This window comes from Ambystoma mexicanum, chromosome 10 (assembly GCF_040938575.1).
Source record: "Ambystoma mexicanum isolate Mex_15411 chromosome 10, UKY_AmexF1_1, whole genome shotgun sequence".
Lineage (NCBI taxonomy): Eukaryota > Metazoa > Chordata > Amphibia > Caudata > Ambystomatidae > Ambystoma > Ambystoma mexicanum.
The window spans coordinates 322426615-322447839 of record NC_090932.1 but is presented as its reverse complement, the minus strand read 5'-3'; the positions used below and the strand labels follow the sequence as shown (position 1 = coordinate 322447839).

Here is a 21225-nt window from a genome sequence, read left to right as displayed (position 1 = left end):
GGGGCAGAACATTTGCAGGACCAGAATGCGTCGGGATGTAATTGTCCTGTTTCCGGGTCCTGTTGGGACAATACCGCTCCCATTGCTACATTTGAAGTATCTGTTTCAACTATGCATGGCAGGTCTGGTCGAGGGTATCGAAGAACTGGTGCTGTTGTAAATGCTAGTTTCAGCTTCCAAAAGGCTTCTTCAGCTTCTGTGGACCAATGGAATTTCTTGTTCTTTCTCAGCAGGGGGGTAATTGGGTGTACAATTTGTGAGAACACAGGTATATATCGGCGATAGAAATTAGCGAAGCCGAGCCCGCTTTGTACTCCTTTTGTGGATGTTGGTGAGGGCCATTGGAGCATTGTGTCCACCTTTCGTGTGTCCATTTGTACGCCCTGTGGTGTGAGCATGAAACCGAGAAATTCGACTTCGGTCACATGGAAGAAACATTTTTCCAGCTTGGCATACACCTGGTGTTGTCAAAGCTTCTCTAAGATTGCCCGGACATGACCGATATGTTCTTCTTTGGAATTTGAGTAGATGAGAATATCATCTATGTAGACAAGTGCGCAAATGTCCAATAGCTCATGGAGCACGTCATACATAAAGAATTGGAATGCTGCATGGGCGTTACATAACCCAAAGGGCATGACCTGGTATTCAAAGAGGCCATACTTCGTGTGAAAAGCCGTCTTCCACTCTTCTCCTTTTTTGACTCTCACAAGATGGTAGGCCCCTTGCAAATCCAACTCTGTGTAAATCTGAGCGTGCTTCACCTGGTCCAGGAGCTCTGGTATAAGTGGTAAGGGGTATAGGTTTTTTACTGTGATCTGATTGATTGCTCTGTAGTCAATACAGGTTCTTAAGTCCCCCTCCTTCTTAGGCATGAAGAAGAGGGGTGAGGAAGCAGGGGACTTGGATGGGCGGATAAAACCATTTGCCAGATACTGATCCAGGTAAGTTCTAAGATGTTGGTTTTCCTGCTCTGTTAGAGCATAAATCCGACTGCAGGGAATTTGAGCTCCGGGCATGAGGGCTATTTGGCAATCGTAGGGTCTGTGTGGGGGCAAAACGTTGGCTTGCTCCTTTTGGAAGACATCCTGGTAATTCATGTATTCAAGTGGTAAAGAGCCAGCGAGGCCCAGCACGATTCCTATCTTTGGTTTCAGGTTGACAACGTCTTTATTGTAACAGGTGTTGGCACAGTCTTGAGGAAAGGTCAGAACTCGTTTTCACCAGTCGATCCTAGGATTATGGGTCTCCAGCCAAGGCATTCCCAATATCACCTGGAACTGAGGAGCTCCGATGAGATCGAAGGTAATGTCCTCTTGATGCCTGTCCTGCAACAGAATCTTGACTTTCTCAGTGTATTGTGTCACCGGGCCGGATGATAGCTGAAAATCATCCACTGTAGTGACATTTTCCGATTTCTGCTTTTGTTGGCGAGGAAGGCCTATTCGGATAGCCAGATCTTGGTCAATGTAGTTTCCCACCACTCCACTGTCAATGTATGCCTCCAAGGCATGTATCTTTGACGGTTGCTTGTGGTTCACCAAAAGTACCGGAAGGACTAGATGTGAGGTCTGTACGGATTCCTTTTTCTCGCTCGACAAGTGGGCCCCTACCCTTGCCGGGCATTGGAGTTTCCCCGAGTCCTGTACTTCTTCTTCATCGTTTTTGTCTGTTGCTCCAACTATTTTCTTGGGTGGCTTTACCGGGCATTAGCGGGGGAAGTGACGTGCCTTACCACAATATAAGCAGAGCTGCTGCTGCCTTCTCTTCTCTCTTTCCGCCTTGGTCAGAAGACTTCGTAAACCACCGATTTGCATTGGTTCCGACTGTTTGTGTGGTTTGGTCTGGTTCTCATGGGCTCCCACATAAACTGACCTTCCCTCTGTTCTAGCTCGATCCATTTTCCTATTCTGCAACCTTTGATCGAGTTGCACTGTCAAGTCTATGTAGTCCGCACACCCCTCAGGTGGGTTCACAACTTGAGCCAACACATCCTTAAGTTCTCCACGTAACCCACGATAAAAGAGTGTAGTTCTCTTTTCTTCTGGCCAGTTGGTCTGGGCTATGAGACGATTGAAGGTTGCAATGTAGGTTAATAGATCTTGATTCCCATGTCTGAGTGACAACAATTCGTTGTCCAGAACCTGTGCTTGAGTATGTCTGGCAAACAATTTCTCCATCTCATGCTGAAAATCCCCAAAGTTCTGAAGCAAAGGATCATCTCGAGTGACCAATGGTATTGACCAGTCCACCGCGTTGCCTCCTAGATATGAGAATACAAATGCAACTTTGGCTTGATCGTTAGGAAAGACTCCTGGTCTGCATAAGAAATGAAGGCGACATTGGTTCATGAATATGGCGAATTTGTTTGGATCGCAGATGAAGCATTCGGACGTGGCTAAAGGCACTGCTCCTGGAAGGACCACCTGAACCGGTGTTGATTGCTGTGGCGTGGAAGAATGGGCTATCCCCGGCAAGGGAACCTGCCCTGCTTGTGCCTGTAGCATCTGCCTTGCCAAGTCGTCGGTTCTTTCTCGAGTTACAATAAGATCCCTCCTTAATGCACTGGTTTCCTGCCTTGAAGCATGTACTTCAGCCTGTAATTCCCCTAGTAATTGGGCCAATTGGTCTGTCTCTGAAGTTTCCATAACGCCCAGGCAGAGAGTCGTAGAAGCTTCGCATTCTGTTACGCTCAACTGGTCTCTGCGGAGGCGTAGGGGCACGGTTGCAGCCCTCCCAGGAGTTAGATCACCCCTGTCCGGTCTTTCCCTCTGCGGATAAACTGTGAGCAGTGGCAATTGGTGACACTGCTCCTGCGTGGATATGAGAAAACGTGAGTGCACTGATCGATGATGATTGTGCCTCTCAAACCCTTCTACCAATCTCAAACCCTTCTACCAAAGGTGCAATTTCTGTGGGCATGTACCGGCCCATAGGGCTCACCTGTTAATTACTGATGGTAAACTCTCCGTCCTGCTACTTCTGGCAGGGGCGCTTGTCGATGGGATCTAGTTCCTTCACTGATCCCTGGTAAGTAATAGTCCAGTCCAGCTGCGACTATGCTTCTCCTCTTGTCTCTTTCCCTTTCCATTTTCTCCTTGCCTCTTCTCGTTTTCGGTCTTGGTATTATTGCTCTCAATATTGCTGCTAATTCCTGAATAACGTTTTCTCTTCTGTTTTCTTCCCAATAGATGGAAATGCAGCTCAAAAGCAGCTTTAGAGGTGCGGAACGCGGCCAGGAAGAAGATGGTAGAAACCGTAATGTCCGACAACAGGTGAGTGATGGTTTAAGGCAAAGCGCGAGGTTCGGTGGTAGCGCGACCTTAAACTGAATGTCTTTTAATGTCTTTTAAGTGTCTAACCTTGCCTTTCGTTTTTACTTGCATGTGCTGCTGTCGCTGACAAAGCGTGTCGTGTTGCGGTGCCAAGATGAAGATTTCAGCGTCCCGGAAGATTCAAAGAGGAGCTCCGGTGCCAGGATGAAGATGACAGTGTTCAGGAAGGCTTGAAGATGAACTGCGGTATCAAGAAGAAGATGGCAGCATTCCGGAAGATTTGGAGAAGAATGTCGGGATCAACGAAGACGCGCACAGGTGAGAGCAGGTTCCCCAGTTGGTAAGTATGAAAGCAGGAAGCAGGATTTCCGAAGGTAAATTTTAATCCCAGGCGGCGGTGAGCGTTACGCTGCATGGAAGTGCAGAATAACGCGAAGCGTCTGCCTGAGGGATCGGAGCAGCTTATATAACTGCGATTATGGGCACGCCCACTAGGCTTGGCTTGCCCACCCTGCCACTCCTAGAGAGTCAGCACGTGCAAGGCAACCCAATAGCAGCAGCAGCCACACCCAAGAGTACATGTGGGGCTGCTTTAGTGATAGAAGTTCCCATGTTAAATGCACTTTGCACCCAAATTGAGGTGTTAGGTCCAAAATAAAAGCATTCTTGTCCCAAATAAATGTCCTTGCTTATTGTTATTCATGAGCCTGGTGCCAAAGGCGTCATTAGAAAGGTGAAGAAAGGTGGGTAATGGTGTAGGGGTGAAGAAGGATGGCTGGGCACCAGAGGCGCCAGGACAGTGTCCATCCGGGGCCCCTGTGTATGTGGCCCTTTAATGTCTGCGTTCTTGCCCGATGACCATGACACCATTATGCAACCTCACTACACTAACCTAACCTACCCCAACCCACTAACCTACCCATTACTCTAAACTCACAATTCTACTTCCACCACACAAATCCACCTCCACTCATCCTACTTTACTGCCCCACCACTCCACCCACACCACTAGCCTTATTTACCACTAACCCACCTCAATACTCTACCTTCACTACTCTACTTACCCCATCTACCTTGCCCCCTCTAACCCACCCCACCCCGTTTACCCTGTCCTCCCTCACTCTACTTCAACCTACCCTACCGCCCTTGACCTTATCCATGCCCTTGTCCTCACTTCACCCCACACTACCCACACTATTACCATCTCTTCTACCTCATCCCACTATAAACCCATGCACCCCATACCCAGCATCATTCCTCACCCCATTAAAACTATACCTCCACTCTACTTCTGTCCCCACTTTAACAACCCCACTGTATGCCTCCCACTCTAACCCTCAACCTACTGTCCCAATTCTACCCCGCCCACAATATACCACCCACACTCTATCCATCCTGCCCCCACTTTACCCCCACTTTGTCTAACCACACCCTTCTCCAACCCTACCCTCACACACACCCTTCCTCACAACTCTCTAAACCCCACCCACGCTCTGACACGCCCCACCTCACCCTCTCTACCACTGTATATCCTACCTCACCTGACTATGCCCTCACCCCCACAATATCTCATACCACACTACCACACTACTACTACCTGCCCTATCTCAGCCCATTGTACCCCCACCCTGATCCCACACACCCTCATTCCCCAACCCACCCCTGGCCTCACTCTGGCATGCCACAAATATACCTCCCAAAACCTTACTCTACTCCGCTGCCCCCACTCTACCGCATTCCATCCACACGCACCCCTCTTCCCCCAGCACCCTTCCTCAAACCTCTCTAACCCTACACACCCACCCTTCCTCATCCTCCTCTACACCCACACACCCACCCTTTCTCATCCTCCTCTGACTCTCCCACCCTTCCTCGAACCCTCTACACTGAACCAACCACCCTTCCTGGGCCATCTATGTCCCTACCCACCCACCATTTCTCAACCCTTTTTACCCCACCCACGCTCCCTCATGCTTCTACCACAACCACCCTTCTTCATGCTCCTCTATCCTCACCCACCCACACTTCCTCACCTCCTCTACCCCACACACCTTTCCTCATTCCCTTTCACTCCATCCATCCTTCTTCACCCCTATACCATTACCCACCTTTCTTCTAGCCTCTCTAGAACCACTACCCACCCTTCTTTATTACCACCTCCCACCCACTCTCCCCAACCCTCACACCCATCCCCGCCCTTCCTCACCATCTCTATCCCCACCCACCCTTTGTCACCCCTTTCCATGCCTCGCCTTCCTCATCCCTCCAACTACACCCACCCTCCCTTCCTAATCCCTTGCTATCCTCACTAACCTTCCATATCTCACCTCTCTATAAATTCTACACAACGTTCTACCCCACCCAACCTTCCTCACCCCTCTCTACCTCATCTATCCACCCTTCCTCAACCGTTTCTACAACCACCCACCCACCCTCCCTCTCCCCACCACCCAACCTACCCCTCTTCCTCACCCATCACAATCATCACCCACCCAACCTTTTCCGCCCTTTTCTATCACACCCATCCTTCCTCAGCCCTCTAATGACGCTCTCCGACCCACCCATGCTCACCATACTCCACCCCATCCACTCACCCTTCCTCCCCCCTCACTATGCCCACAACCCAACCATCCTAACCCTTTGTACCCTCACCATGCACCCTTGTTAAGCCCTTGTTATCCTCACCCACACACCATTTCTCACCCTCTCTAGAATTCCACACCCCTGACCCATCCACACTTCTCCACCCCTATCTTTCCCACCCATCCACTCTTCCTCATCCCTTTCTATCTTCACCCCACTATTCATCCAGCCTTCATCTCCATACTCCCACCCACCTACACCTTTTCACCCTTCTCTACTTCCACTGACTATTCCTCACCCCTTTCTACTCCCAATGCTCTCTACCCCCCCCACTCTAAGCTTTGGACCATACTTCACCCTTTTCTATCCGCGCTACCCCCGCCCTTTATACATACCCTGCTCTATCCCGTAGCTCCACCTCATCCCCTCTACACCCACACCCCACTATACTTAGCTCTGCACACTCCCACCCCACTCTACCACTGCCCTCCCTACCTCACCCATGCCCACCAACTCTACCATACCCAACAAAAACCCATGCATCTATCCAAGGTCACATCAGCCTATGCCAACTAATTCTAGCTCATCCACGATGACCCCTACATACTTCCTCCCACCTTAGCTCACATCTTCTCCCTTCCACTTTAGCTGACCACTGTCCCCCACCCTACCCCTTCTCTATCTCCCTCTAGCTCCCCCACCCTAGCTTACTCTTCAAATCACCATGCAAATACCATGCAAACATATCTGCAAATTAGTGTTTGCTGACATGTAATATACTTAAACATAGTAAAACGATGTCTGTACACCACAGTGAACAGACATCTTTCTACTATTCCTATTAATAATGCTATGTGTCTGAAAACACTAACTTGCAGACATGTTTGCAATTACTGGATATTTATAGCGTTTTACTGCATTCTTACCTACACATGTAAAATAAACAACTGAAAATGCTTTATCTATTAGCTTTGCCAAAACTTGTTTTACTACCGGCGGATACATATTGTCACTGTTAAACCTTTTAAAGACTTTTTCACGTGTTCAGAAATTGCTAAAAATTTGAAAGAAAAGCAGTAATTTGTTTCCAAAAATATTCTGTTTTAATTTAAAATACAATTTTTACATTAACACAAAATAAATGTATTTGAACATGTTATGACCGCAATTAAAAGCACAGGTACTGAAGATAATTCTCAAACTCTGCTGCTGTTCTGATTTCACTTTTATTCATTCTTTAGTGCCTATACTATTAAAAGAAAAAGGTGTTAGCAAATATATATTTTTTAATTCACTGAGGCGAATTTACCACATATTAAGCACAATTAAAAAACATTTTGCCAAAGCATTCTGCAAATGTGCATATTGATTTATTGTCCACGCACAATGGCAACGCATGACTAAAAAGACATCACTTTTACACGAGTAGCATTTCACATGTACACTTGAAAAAGTCTTCAGCGGTGATGTTTATATTTGGTAAAATTCGTATTTTTGTAAACATTTATTATCACCAGTGATGCATAATGTGAAAAGAAGTTTTCAATTGTTTGATGAATTGTAGACATTTAAAAAATGCACAAGGATGAAATATGGCATAACATAATGGCACATATTTGGGTCTAACTACCTGTAAAATCAATACAGCATTCAATGCCAAAAAATAACGTGCAACATTGGAAAATATGATGTGCATGTCACAAACATCTAGTGTGTTTTTTGTTGTTTTGTTTTTTACTCAGAGGTAATTCACACATGATTGCAAATGTAAAAAAGCACTAAAGGGGAACAGTGAGAAAGTGAGTGAATACAATTATGAAACACCTTTATAAAACACTGTATGCCTTTAGACGCTGGTCCTGTCAGTGTGAGGGATGAGACAAAGGAGGATCCTGCATATGACTGGGTCAAATCGTATTAGCCACGGTTTCGGCCATTCAATTTAAGAGGCACTTTTGCAGCATTTTTAGGAAGACCCACAACATGGGTCCTCTAAAACAGACATAGGTAAATTACTCAATGCCTTGGCTGCCAATACCAGTTACCTCCTTGCTATGTGTTTTATATGCGGTTTAGTCATGATGAATCCTCAGGCGGCACTCTGGCTGGCATGGTTCTGGAAGTATGCCTGGTTCTGGAACCATGAGAGCTGGAGAGTCATCCTGATGAGATTTGTACCCACCTGGGGGCTCTCGTCAATAAAGACTTGTAGTTCAACCAAAACCTTCATACTTTATAACAATTGGCGACAAGGACTATCACTACCAATGAGAGCCTCCAGCCAGCGTGAAGATAATTACTATTGGAACACACGCATGTTTGTTCACCGCCGGCCGCTTTGTTCAACGTAACAGGACGATTCAAAAGAAGAGAAACTGCTGGCGTGGACATCAATAGAGAGGTATAACAAATGACGATTTTGTCCCACCCCACGAACATCAACATTTCATTAAGGTATTGTTTTGGGCAGTTAAATTCAGCCGAATAGAACATTGGTGCCAACGCTTACCGCTGCATCATATGTAAGTGTATATACGCGCCAGCAGTGATAGTTGCAGTGCAGAGGAAAGGACCTAAAAACGTCCTTGATGTGGTGACCATTTTTGGTGGCTGTTGTAAGTTTACCAGGGCAACCGCACGGCGCGGCTCATAAACTGTGCAAGAAACGGAAATTTCGGATCGAAGCAATTATAGACAGCGTTCCCCCCCTTTCGGCAGATATAATAATTGAATGCAGGAGGGAGTGCACAGCTAAGCAGCCTCCCCAAAGTGTGCAAAAAGCACAGACTGCTCCGAGCAGATCAAGTGACTGTGGTACACCGACAAAGATAATGATAAAAAACATGCACATGATCTATACTACCTACTAAGAGAGGAAGGATAAATACATAAAGACAAGAAATAAGTAACAATCTACTGCATGCAACCAATGAACAGAAAGTCAATCAGAAACCCAAATTATCCAGAGATACTTACTAACACGTTACCACAGTGCCTCACGCCATGCAACACATATCAGCGCCAGTCCAATTCCTTCCCAATAAGGGGGAACCCTATCAGCCCATGGGAACAATGGATAGATGAATTTCAGGTCTATTTAAGGTCTATAGGTGGTGCCAAATTTAACAATGATCTGAAAGAGGCTACCTTGTTGAACTGCATAGGCACAGAGGCTCTCCGGATATTCCGCGCACTTCCTGGGTAAAATGACACAGAAGAAGGCTCAGGAGATTCAACCTGAGGAGATGCAAGTAGCAGCAGAAGATACGAAAGTGCCTTAAGTAAGTTATTGAAACACTTTGGGAACAAGATCAATATTGTCCTTGAGAAATATTGTTTCTTCTCCAGACGCCAACACAAAGGTGAATCCATTGATGCTATATAGCAGCTTTGAGGGGTTTGATTTTTACGAGCACATTCACAGGGGTTGCTGATGAATACCTGAGTGACCAGTTACTGTTGCATGTAGCGGAACCCGCATTCAGCAAAGGTTATGGCAAGCAAAGGACCCCTCCTTACAACAAGCAGTGGAAATTGTCAGAATGATGGAACTAGGAGAAAAGTGTAAGAAAGAAGTGCAGAGCAAGGAAGAGGTCAAAGAGATCAAATCCGTCCAAGATGAGAAAAAGGAGGACAATAAGAAGACACTAATAGCGTTGGTAAAGAAAATGACTGCAAAAAACTTCAAAGTAAATTCCAAAAGAGATATAGAACCAATTAATACATTTCAAGCTCGATGTTAAAAATGTGGTTGGAACAGACACACAAGTATTGAGAAGGAGTTCCCAGCTTATGCTGCTGAATGCTACAAGTGTGGCTATATGAGGCATTCTGGCAAAGTCTGTAGGAATACCAGAGGTAGAGGAAAACCTAGACCTCATTTCGTCAACAGAGCACAGAACGAAAGTAATTGCATTGTAAATAATACTAGCATCAAAGCGTTGGAAAAAATTGGAGGTTCGAGTAGTTTATTATCAATTGCCGATGATTTTGGGGAGGAAGTTCAGATTCTAACCCTCACATCAAATGAAAAGAATAAAGGGCCATCAGTGTTTATGCACATCAATGAGGTGCCGTTACAAGTCATGGTGGACACTGGATCACCCTATACCATTGTGGATGTCGGAACTTACATTAAAGAATTAAAGGGTAAACCTGAGGAATTACGATGTACGAGTGTGAGAGCCACGGGGTATGGCAAAACTCTGATAACTATCATTGGATATAACTGGGTGGACTTGTGTTTTAAAGGTAGAGAAACATTTTGTAAACTGTATGTATCAGAAAATGGTTCATCTTTGGTAGGTTGGTGGGATCAGGCAGCCTTGCAAATTAAGATACACCCTGGTGAGAATATCCCCATTTTGAGCATTTCTGAGGACAGCCGTGACACAAGTGAGAATCTAGCAAAAAGTGTTCCTCAGGTGTTTAATGAGACAATTGGACTATTAAAGGGTTTCAAACATAGAATCATTCTAAGGAAGGGTGCAAATCCTGTTACACACAAAGTAAGAGATATTCCCATAGGCACAAGAGAAGCCATGCAGAAAGAACTTACCAAGCTATGTGAACAAGATATCATCGAACCGATTGAGAGCTCAGAGTGGCTTTCCCCGATTGTGATAGTACGTAAACCAGATGGTAACATCAGAATGTGTGTAGATTTGAGGGAGTTGAATGCAAACATTTGCATAGACAGGAATCCCTTGCCTAATATTGGAGAGTTATTAAAAGCCATGAGCCCAGCAACATTTTTTACAACCCCTGATTTGTCCTCAGCATATTATCAGGTCAAGTTAGATGAAGAATCAAAACACCTCACATCGTTTGTCACACCCCTGGCAGCGTTCAGATACAAAAGAATGCCTTTTGGGTTAGCCTTAGCGGCAGCAGTATTTCAAAGACTTATGCATCAATTATTTGGTGGTCTAAAAGGTGTTTATTATTTTCAAGATGACATTTTGATTTCGGCTATGACAGAAGAAGCGCATAATGCCAAGTTATTGGGAGTACTACAAGTAAATCAAGAGAGAGGTCTCACTCTGAAAATAGAGAAATGTAAGATCAAGAGGATTGAGGTTACGTATTTGGGACCTCTTATAAATGCTGAGGGAATCAGACCAAAGAACGAATTAGTAGACACTATTTTGAATATCCCTGAACCATCCAACAAAGATCAGCTGCAAAGTTTTTTTAGGACTAACAGAATATTACTCAAAATTCATTTCTCATTACACAGAAAAAACAAAATACATGAGAGATCTTATGAAACAATCTATGAAGTTTACATAGTCAAAGGAGTGCACATATGAGTTCGAACAAATGAAAGTTTACATAAACAAAGAACCAACATTGAATATGTTTGATTGCAAGGCTCGAAATGTGTTCTTGGTGGACGCCAGTAAAGTTGGGTTAGGGGGTGTTCTTGAACAAATTCATGGAGACAGAACAGTGCCTATTGCATATGCTTCCAGGATACTAAGAGGAGCAGAAAATAACTATTCCACAATTGAAAGAGAGGCACTGGGGGTGAAGTGGATATTGGAAAATGTAAGAGTCTCATTTGGGGTCTACCAATTGAGTTAAAGACTGATCATAAACCATTGATCCATGCACTAAACTCCAAGAGCCCACACCTGGTATCACCTAGGATACGGAGCTGGATACTAGATATCATGCAGTATAAAGTCAGTGTAAGATACAATCCTGGCAGGTCAAATGCAGTGGGAGATTGTTTTTGAAGATTGCCTTGGGTGATTATAATGAGGAATCCTTCAATGACCAAAACACAGAGAATATCATTGCATCTGTAAATCGGGGCATATCAAAAGATTAATGGGTCAGGACAATGTCTGAAGATCATGAGCAGAAGTGTCTCAGGCGAGCTGTCCAAAGTGAGTGGAAAGAAATTGATCAGAGTATCAAGATATACATCCAGATAAGAGATGAAATCTCAATTGATTCCACATGTCTCTATAGAGGGGATCGCATTATCCCACCAGTGGCAGTAAGGAAAAGAAAAATAGACCTAGCACATGAAGGCCATGTAGGGAGGAGTTTCACCAAAAGGAGAGTGAGAAAAAACTCTTGGTGGCCAGGCATGTGGAAGGAAATGGAAGATTCAGTTAAAGATTGTTCAGCATGCGCTGTTCGCGATAAAGGAACAAATGGGAGAGCTACACCCCTACAGCCGGTGGAAATCCCAAAATCTGTTTGGACTAAATTAGCCATTGACATTACGGGACCATATGAAATTCTGGACACACAGAAGATTTACATCATTATCCTATTGGATTATACATCCAAATGGGTGGAGCGGGGCATTGCGGAAGGAGCTGTTACCGCAAGGAAAATAGTAAAGTTTTTGGAAGTGGTGTTTAATAAGGAAGGGGACTCTTTGGAAATATTATCAGATAACCGTGTTCAGCTCATGTCAACGGAGGTACAGTCTTTTATGAAAGAAAGAGCTATTGAGCACAAAACTAGCTCCTTACATCACCCAATGGCTAATCGCCTTGTCGAGAGGATGAATGGTTTTGTGAAGAGCATCATTCCGTTAGCTATTGCCAATGCTTTGCCCTGGAGAGATACCTTAAAAGAAGCTCTAAATACCTATAGGATGACTCCATATTCAGTGACTGAAGAGGAGCCCTTTACAATGATGAGGGGAAGAACAGCGTCCAATAGACTTAGACCTGCTTGGTTAGTATTGAGTACTCACAAACAAATTGACATTGGTGACATAGTGAAGAGAGTGAAAGAAAGGCAAGCCAAGTACAAAGAATATTATGACACAAATACAAAGGTAGCAGAGAGCAAGATTAAAGAAGGTGACTGGATTTATGTGAGGGAGCCCAAAAGAGTGCTGAAAGGAGAATCCAAATTTAGGTCTCCCCAAAAAGTAGTGAAGACTTCAGGAAAATCTGTGTTACTGGAATATGGCAAAAGATGGTCGTGTGACAATGTTGTACTATTGGAGAGGAACGTTCAATTGGAGGATGACAGTAGTGTGAGGAAGTCAAAGATGACTGGGAAGTGGCCCAAAGTCTTTTCAGAGGGAGATGGCATGTCAAGAGAAAACAGAAGAATCATACAGAACTTCAAGAAAGACTTTATTTATTACTAAACTTTGCAAACGCCTTATCCTGTCGTGACAGCGTTCTCAGCATGGCATTTGCCGCACCTCTGTGTCATGTGTTGCGGCCATTCACATATGCTTTGGCAACATCCTCCTGTTTGTTGGTTGGTGTCGTTGGCAGTTCTTGTTTTGTTTTTACATTTCCTTCCATTCTTTCAGACTGTTTTCTTCCTTTCTATCACTTCTCTCCTTTCCCCAGTTATGTGTGTGTTGCGTAGAGAGGGAGATGTTATGTATGGGGTTTAGTCATGATGAATCCTCAGGTGGCACTCTGGCTGGCATGGTTCTGGAACCATGCACGGTTCTGGAACCGTGAGAGCTGGAGAGTCGTCCTGATGAGATGTGCACCCACCTGGGGGATCTCGTCAATAAAGACGTATAGTTCAACCAAAACCTTTTGCATGAATTCATACTTTATAACACTCAGTTCCTTGCCTTATGTATATCTTTCTAAGTATTACATTAGCAATGTTAAGGTATCATTGCAAAAGAATGTGTAAACCAGATTTAGACCTGTAGATAATGTTCTTCCCTCAATAGTGAGTTCTGTACTCATTCATAGTTTATAGTCCCCTTTCCTCCATACGTATAAGTGTTGGTCCCATTAGGACAGGATGGCACATTTTTCCCAGCAAATGCCATTTTGCTCAAAATTTGAAATTTGGGGGCTGAGCACAACACATACACAGGGCATGGTATTCGATACATGTTTGTCCCACCCACCAACATTGCCCTTTTTCCGATTGCTTCAAAATAGCTATGCTAGCTACATTATTTTTAGAGGGAAGGAGGGTGGGACGTATGCAGGATAGGGGACTAAAGAGTAGGAGTACAATAGTCAATACAGTGAGTAACCTTTATTTACTCCAACGTCTTGTCCCTTTCCTCCATACTTTACCAACAATACATCTGCTACTAGTGGAAAGAAACAATTCAAGCAAATAGATGTTGCAGAACTGCCTGCCCAAAACTAGCATCCATAGAATAATGCCTGCAGAAGAGTAACAGAGTAGACCATTGTGCCGCCTTTGCCATCAAATCCCAGAGGATTCTTTTCTGGAATGCTACAGAGGCAGCCTAAGCCCTGATTGCATTTGTCTCGGGAGGATAGCTCAGGGGCAACATGATCGCCTTGGAAGCAAGACGACACGGTGCAACACAGGTTTGATCCCCGGGTCTGCACTTAGAAACCTCTGGGTATTAAACATGTTATAAATACCCTATCATATCATATCGTATGTGCATGAATACCCTTAGGGGCAGTTGTGTCACAGAAAGCATAAAGCTCCATAATGCTGGCCATTGAGCAGCAAGCTCTGGAAGCCGTGGAGAACTTGGTCCCTGAGTGTGCCCCTCCAAACATCACTAAAAGACTTCCGTCCTTTCTAAAGTCTTTTGCTCTCTGAATATATAAGTTCATTCCTAACATCCAGACTATGAAGAGCCCTCTCAGCATCACACTGTAGGTTGGTAAAAAGGGCCAGAAGCAACATTTCCTGGTTGATGTGCAAAGAAGAGACCATTTTAGGCAAGAGCTCAGGATGAGTTTGGAGGACCGCCTTGTCCTTCTGAAAGGCCTACATGGTTCTGAGCATGCTAATGCCTCAATCTGTCTTATGTTTCTGACCACCGAGAGGATGGCCTCCAAGTGACAAAATGAATGTCTGCTGTGGTCATAGGCTCAAAAGGTTTATGGGAAATAGCTGAAAGAACAACATTGACGTCCCACATTGCATGTGGGGTCTTCACAGGAGGAAATAAGTCAAATAAACCTGCACACTGCCTCTATACAACATGGTTGGTAGTGGAGAAGCAATGATCCATAGTATTACTATATATGCCCATATCAGCAAGATATGTACGACAGGACTCAGTGATCTCTGCTAGGTGTGAGATAAATGAAAGGTCCATGACCCAAGCTCTGCTTTAGTGGGTTAAACTCCTTCTGCATGAAAAGGGGACAAATGTGAAGCCACTTGTTCTTGTAATGTGCCTGGGAGAAAGGTTTTCCAGATACTTGAATGATCACTAAATTCCCCTCTGACAAACCGAGATGAACCAGGTCAACCTTTCAGGCGCCAACTGACCACGTTTTAGTATTTTGGGGAGGGGAGGGCAGGGTGAAGGATATTCTCTCCCTAGTGAGACCAAGCAAATCCTGAAAGATTGTCAGAGAACAGGGACCCGCTATAATTTCATCAGATCAGAGAGCCATGTCCTTGGGACCCAGTGTGTTTTTCTTCGGGATTAAGGTGATATTTGAGGTGGTGTGCTATTTGGGCACCCTGTTGCGTCAGGAGAATGGGCGAAAAGGCATATATGATGTGATTGTCCCATGAAATGAAGAGGCCATCGCCCAGGGACCCTGGACCTAAGCCATCCCTAGAGGCAACCTTCCTGTACTTCTTGCTGGTCACTGTGACAAACCTTTCCACCAGTGGTGAACCCACTTCCCAAACAGTTGTCACTGAAGAGAATTTTGGAGTTCCCATTCATGATTGCCGTGAAGTAGATAGATAGTAGTAGTCTTCTCCCCCAGAAGGTATACCACTCTGTGGGAAACCCTTTGAAAATGTGCCTACCTCCAAATGTCCACAGCCAACCTACAAATGGCTGATGATCAGGTCCCACTACTTGTTGATACAATGCATACAGGTAGTGGTGACTGATTGGATTAGAACTATCCTGCATTCCAACACTGAAAGGAATGCTTTCAGTGCTAGAAGTATCACCTTGAGACCCAGCATGCTGCTATGTTCCAACTTATCTAGGCTGGAGCAAAGACTGTGCAGTTAGATGCCCTGGAAAGTTGCACCATCCTCCATAATGGAGACATCTGTCAACATCTCACGATGGGGAAGTAAAAAGGACATCCCCTCTATTAGATTGTCTTAGTGGATCCACCAAATGAGGTCCTGCTCCAGGTCTTGTGGAACAGCAATGTGGGCTGACTGGTCATCTCTCTGGATCTTGGTTGCAGGAGTTCACCAGATGTAACTGAAGGCATCACATCCTCAACCTGGCTAGAGGTACTACCAAAACACACAAAGCCAACAGCCCCAGCAGGCACTGAAGCCACTACAAAACCTAAGATGTGTCCTGCCAAGGAACAAATGAACAGTCTGTCTGATGTATCTCTCCCTCTCCTCTGTGGGGAACATGATGGCCTTGCTGGAATTCGACAGAAAACCAATTAAACAGATGCTCTGAGAAGTAGTCATCCAGAAATTCTTTGCATTCACTACTAGGGACAAGTTGAAAATCAACTGGACTCATAGGCGTAATGCTGCTGAAGTATCCTTGGCAGAGGTGGCTTGGAGAAGCCAGTTATCCAAATATTGGTAAATATGTAGGCCCTGCACCCACAGATCCGCCCTTATGACCAACATCAATTTTGTAAGTTCTGTTGGGCCGCATTGAGACCAAAGAGTAGCATCTTGTACTTGTAGTGTTAATCTCCCGGTGACAGGCACAGATATTTCCTGTGCGGAGGCCATAAAGGAATGTAAAAGTAAGCATCCTTTAGGTCCACTGCCCTAAAAAAAACTCCTTGAGCCATAGATGACAGAATATTGAAGGTCTCTCAGGCAGAGGAAGGAATTAAGGGGAGACAGGTCTAAATAGTTCTCAGACCAGCCTGGTTCCTTTTTGGAACTGGAATAAAACTCCAAGCCTTCTCTGACGGGCGGCCTGTCTCCAGGGCTTTCATGTTTAGGAACTTCTGTACTTCCTCCTGAAGTTGAGGACCAGACCTGTCTTAAAGGAGGAAAGGAAGGAGTAAAGGAGGAAGAGCCTGTCTGTAGCCACTTCCAGCTACCAACCTAATCCAATAATCCTCTGAAATCAAAGCCCACTCTGCCGAAAACTCCCTGATCCTGTTCCTCATGAGAAACAGGTGGAGCCAGATGTGAACCTCATTTTGTTTCTTCTCTGTCTTGGAGGTCGCAACTGAGGATGGCCTTGGTGCTAGTTCTTTGTTTCTTCTTGGAGATGCAAGGCGAGCGATCTGAGTGTCTCTGCCTCCTTTCAAGAAACCTCCAGAAACCACCAGAGGTTCTATATCTGAAATTCTGTCTGGTGGCCACAGTCTGGAATTGATTCATGAGGCTCTTGGTCAGGATAGATAGCGATTTTGCAGTGAGGGTAGTCTTCTCTTGGTCAATTTGCCATTTGTTGAGCTGTGAAATAATTCAGCCTACTCAAACCCAAGATTATGAATTGTGAACTGCATCTTGTGCAAAATTATTATTGCTTAGCCAAGCAGATCTGTGCATGTCTGTGCCAATGGACACTCCTCTCGCTGTTCTATCTAGATGGTGAGTAGAGCCCTGTAGGAGGTCAGGGACAAATGACTTCCATGTCAGCTAACCCAGCTCTGAAAATCTCCTGCTGAAAGTCATCCTGAAAATTGGCCAGCTCCTTCTAAAGGCACAGGTTGGCCACAGCCAACAAAGCGCTAAGGTTGGCTGCCTCAGCTCCGGTGCTAAATTGGCATACGTCTTGCCTACAGTGTCTAACAACCTGTCCTCTGTATCTGGAGGATTGGTGGAAGATGCTGCAGAAGAGGCTGAGGAGGGATTGCTTTTGTGAAAGAGTGATACCACTGCTGCTACAGAGGATGAAGGTATGGGAGGAACTGCCAATTTAACAGAATCCGAAGGGGGCTGCATGTATTGCACTCAAGCTTTTGGCGACTGAATGAAGTGTGTTCCATATGTTCGCAGCATCCAGCAGGATGTCCTCCTGAAGCAGAAGGCCCATCTAGCAGTCCAGCTTCTGAAGGCAACTCTACTGATGCTGCCAAGCCCTAAAGGCTTGCCAATCCCCCTGGCCTCTTTTGAAAGGCATTAGCAGAGGAGGGCATCTCCACACTCACCCTCAGCTATATTTTGAGGGGGATCCGAGGGACCTACATTTAAACCAGAGTCAGAAAGCGTATCCACTGGCTGAAGTTCCTACATGACCAGGCACAACCGGTTAACTCACTGCCAGCACCAAAGGCGGTTGCACCAGTGGGGGTGGGGAAGGAGGATGAGGAGGAGTGTGTGGGGTTGTGACTGGATCAGGTTGATGGAAAAGGTCCTTGATCATGCTCTTGAAATAGGCTGTCATGTCCAGGGACGTCATGAGCATTGGATAAAAGCTCAAAAAAAGATCCTTGAATGCAGCCTGCGATGCAATGGGTGAAGCCGGGGTCCAACTCACTGAGGAGGCCAGAGTCCAGGCTGCTGGTTGAAAGTGGTATCGATACAGCTCTCTCGATGTGGCTGAACAGGAATCTGAATGCCTGAGATACCCTGACTCTGGAGGATACTGCATATGTAAGATCGGGGTCCGCATCTGTCACTAGTCCACTCTTGGAGTACATTAACATCTCGATACCATCAAAGGCAGAGGAACTTGCACCAACTGGGTGCTTAAAACCACCTCCTGAGGCAGGTCCTCTAAATTGTGCAAGGAAAACATCGCTGATGCCAAGTAGTCTGCCATCATCAAGGTGCTGGCCATGACTCCAGAGAGGCTGCCATTTTGAGAACTGCAGTCTGTGACACAGCTAAGTGCTTTGAAGTGCTAGTGAGCTTCCAGATCCTCACTGAAGGCTTTTTACCCTTCGGACGAGACACTGCAGTGGCAGTAAAAGACCCCTTGCTGCAACTGCAAGGTGTGCGACCCAATGTTTCCCACAAGGGAAGACTAGGGCAAAAGACCCAGAAGAGTCCTCAGTCACAGAACTGGTGACAGGCTCCTATAAAAAAGCGCCGACAGTAGACCAAGCCAGGACATCAGCACAAGTGCCAGTAATAGCCCCTTGGTCTTCAAGGCTGCCCTCGGTAGCTGTAGGATCTGACCAATCCTTCCACTCCCAGGACTCTATGAAGCACTCTTACTTAAGGCTTCATGAGATAGGGATTGGCAGGCTGTGCACAGGTCCCAGTGGTGGTCCTGGCCCAAACCACTTCAAGCAAAAGGAGTGTGGGACTTGTGCCGAGTAATACCATGCACACAGCCTCCAAACTGAAAAGCCTATCTTTATGCCCGCCAAAAACTAGGGGTGGGGGGAAAAAAGAGGCGGAAGCCCAGAAAGTATTGTGGAAAAAATAATTAGGAAGACATAGAGCACCACTGAGCTGCAGGCCTGTCCATGAAGAAAAAGGTACTGACAGGCATTGTTGGTGGATGGAGCTGTCACACGTCGAGGCCACATCACGCTCTGGCTTCATCCCCAAATTTCACATTTTCTATGAAAATGTCTTTTACTGAACAAATATGAGCTGGTCCCATCCCAATGGAAAAGACACCCTAATTGTGGAGGAAACGGAACGAGGCGTTGGATTAAAGCTCTTCATGCAGAGGAGGAGTAGATGTTAACTTCATCTCAGCCCTACAGTCAGCTGAACTGAAAAAGTGTTCACCTTCTGTGGCTTGTTGATTAACGTTTTTTGTAGCCTGCCATGCAGGGCATTGGAAGTAAGACTTCAATGGCGATTGCTATTGCTCTTTAGGAATATGAGCCATTATTTACTTGGTCTTTTGCAAAGCTAGAATGCAGTTTCTTACAATTCATTGGGCCTCATTATAAGTGTTGCAGTAAGGCATCAACGGCGCCGGTAGTTGTACCGGCGCCGTCGTTACCTCGCCGCAACATTACGAGTCTGCTTGCGGATGCCGCGCTGGACGCCTGGTCAGACCAGACATGCAGAGCGGCACCCGCTAGCAGAACAGGATGGTAGCAATGGTCTGTTATTAACAGGACAGTTGTTACCATCCTCCCCATTCCCATTGAGCCCTATGGGGGCTCATGTCCCCCACCCACCAGTGACGGGCACCTGCGAATGGGAATTACCGGGCCTGCAAAGCTCGGAATGGCCTGGTAATTCCCATTCTTCGGGACCCAGACCCGAGTTTAGGGGGTAGCCATGCCGGTAAAAACAGCATGGCTACCTCCAAACTCGTAATGAGGCCCATTGTGTTGATCTGTGGAGGCAGACATAGAGCTATCCGATATGACTTCCTGACTCTTTCTTTTATTGTCAGGAGTTCACTAAAGATTAGAAGATACGTTGCATGATATATTTTGGTCTATTCAGACTATAATTTCTAGGGTTTTACCTTTGATTACCTATAGCCACATTTCTTCTATCCAGTTTTGCATTTTAATGGAGGCACTTAGAGGCTTAGGCTTAACTCTCTATATCTATGGAAATGGTATATAATTGCATATTATCGCAATTGAAATTCAAGTCAAACCAATGGTCTTGTATTAGGGAACACATAGATCTTGAACAGGACAGGGGAAAGAGATGAACTCTGGGCAAAATCTACATTTTGGAAAATCCATAGTCTGCCACCCATTTGCGGGTCAGGGGTGAGGCTCACCTTCCCTTACCCCTTGGTACCCATTTGTTAAAAAAAGACATAATCCATTTCAAGGTTTTACCTTCAATTTTCCAGACTAAGGACAGAAGGTACAAAAGAAGGTCACAATATCAAGAACAGTGGACAGGTGCAGCAAAACATTCCAGAGCTTGACCATCAAAACCTGATAGTTGCTATGCACTGTTCTCTTCAAGCTTTCAGGTCTTGGTATGGGTAATTCACACACTTCTGATTAACAAACAGCCTCTAGCTTGAAATTAGTCGATTACTTTTTGCCTATTTGTAAATTGTTTAATAACATTTTATTTAACTTGGATGTCACTGCACTGTACACCAAGAAATGGCAGAGACAGAGCAATAATGAGTGTGGGATAACTGTGTTGAATAGCCTAAGTAACATTCAATTAACTAAAAGAACTTGTGTTTCTTTGAGGAGATTATTTTAAATCAGATCTTCTCTGCTTTGTAAAGGCTCAGTGAAGGAATGGGTCAGTGGACCTTCAGAATCTTCAATTTGAGAGAGGTTTTAGTTTTGCCAGGAACCCACCATTATTCACCCAACCATCACTCAACACACCTCCTCACATATTCATCCATCAGTGACTCAATACATATTTTTTCACACATTCACTCATCAGTCCATGACACATCTATTCTTTCTCATTCACCAGTCAGCCGCATACTCATCCATCAATCACTCATGCACCCATTAGTCACTTATTTTGCCAATGTTCAAAAATCTATCACTCATTGTCTCGGGAGGATAGCATCCCCGGGTCCGCGCTTAGAAATCTCTGGGTATTAAGCGCGTTATAAATAACCTATCATATATATCATATCCAGCCATCATTG

At 45.2% G+C, this 21225-nt stretch overlaps 1 protein-coding gene across 1 annotated transcript in view; it reads right to left on the bottom strand.

Moving 5' to 3' along the window:
* Window positions 1-6945: 6945 nt before the first annotated feature.
* Window positions 6946-21225, bottom strand: part of LOC138493169 (disintegrin and metalloproteinase domain-containing protein 9-like) — a 4098706-nt gene continuing 4084426 nt past the window's right edge. Inside the window, exon 20 of the mRNA XM_069620352.1 lies at window positions 6946-7102. The gene's annotated coding sequence lies outside the window, so the exon portion shown is untranslated. The remainder of the gene's footprint in view (window positions 7103-21225) is intronic.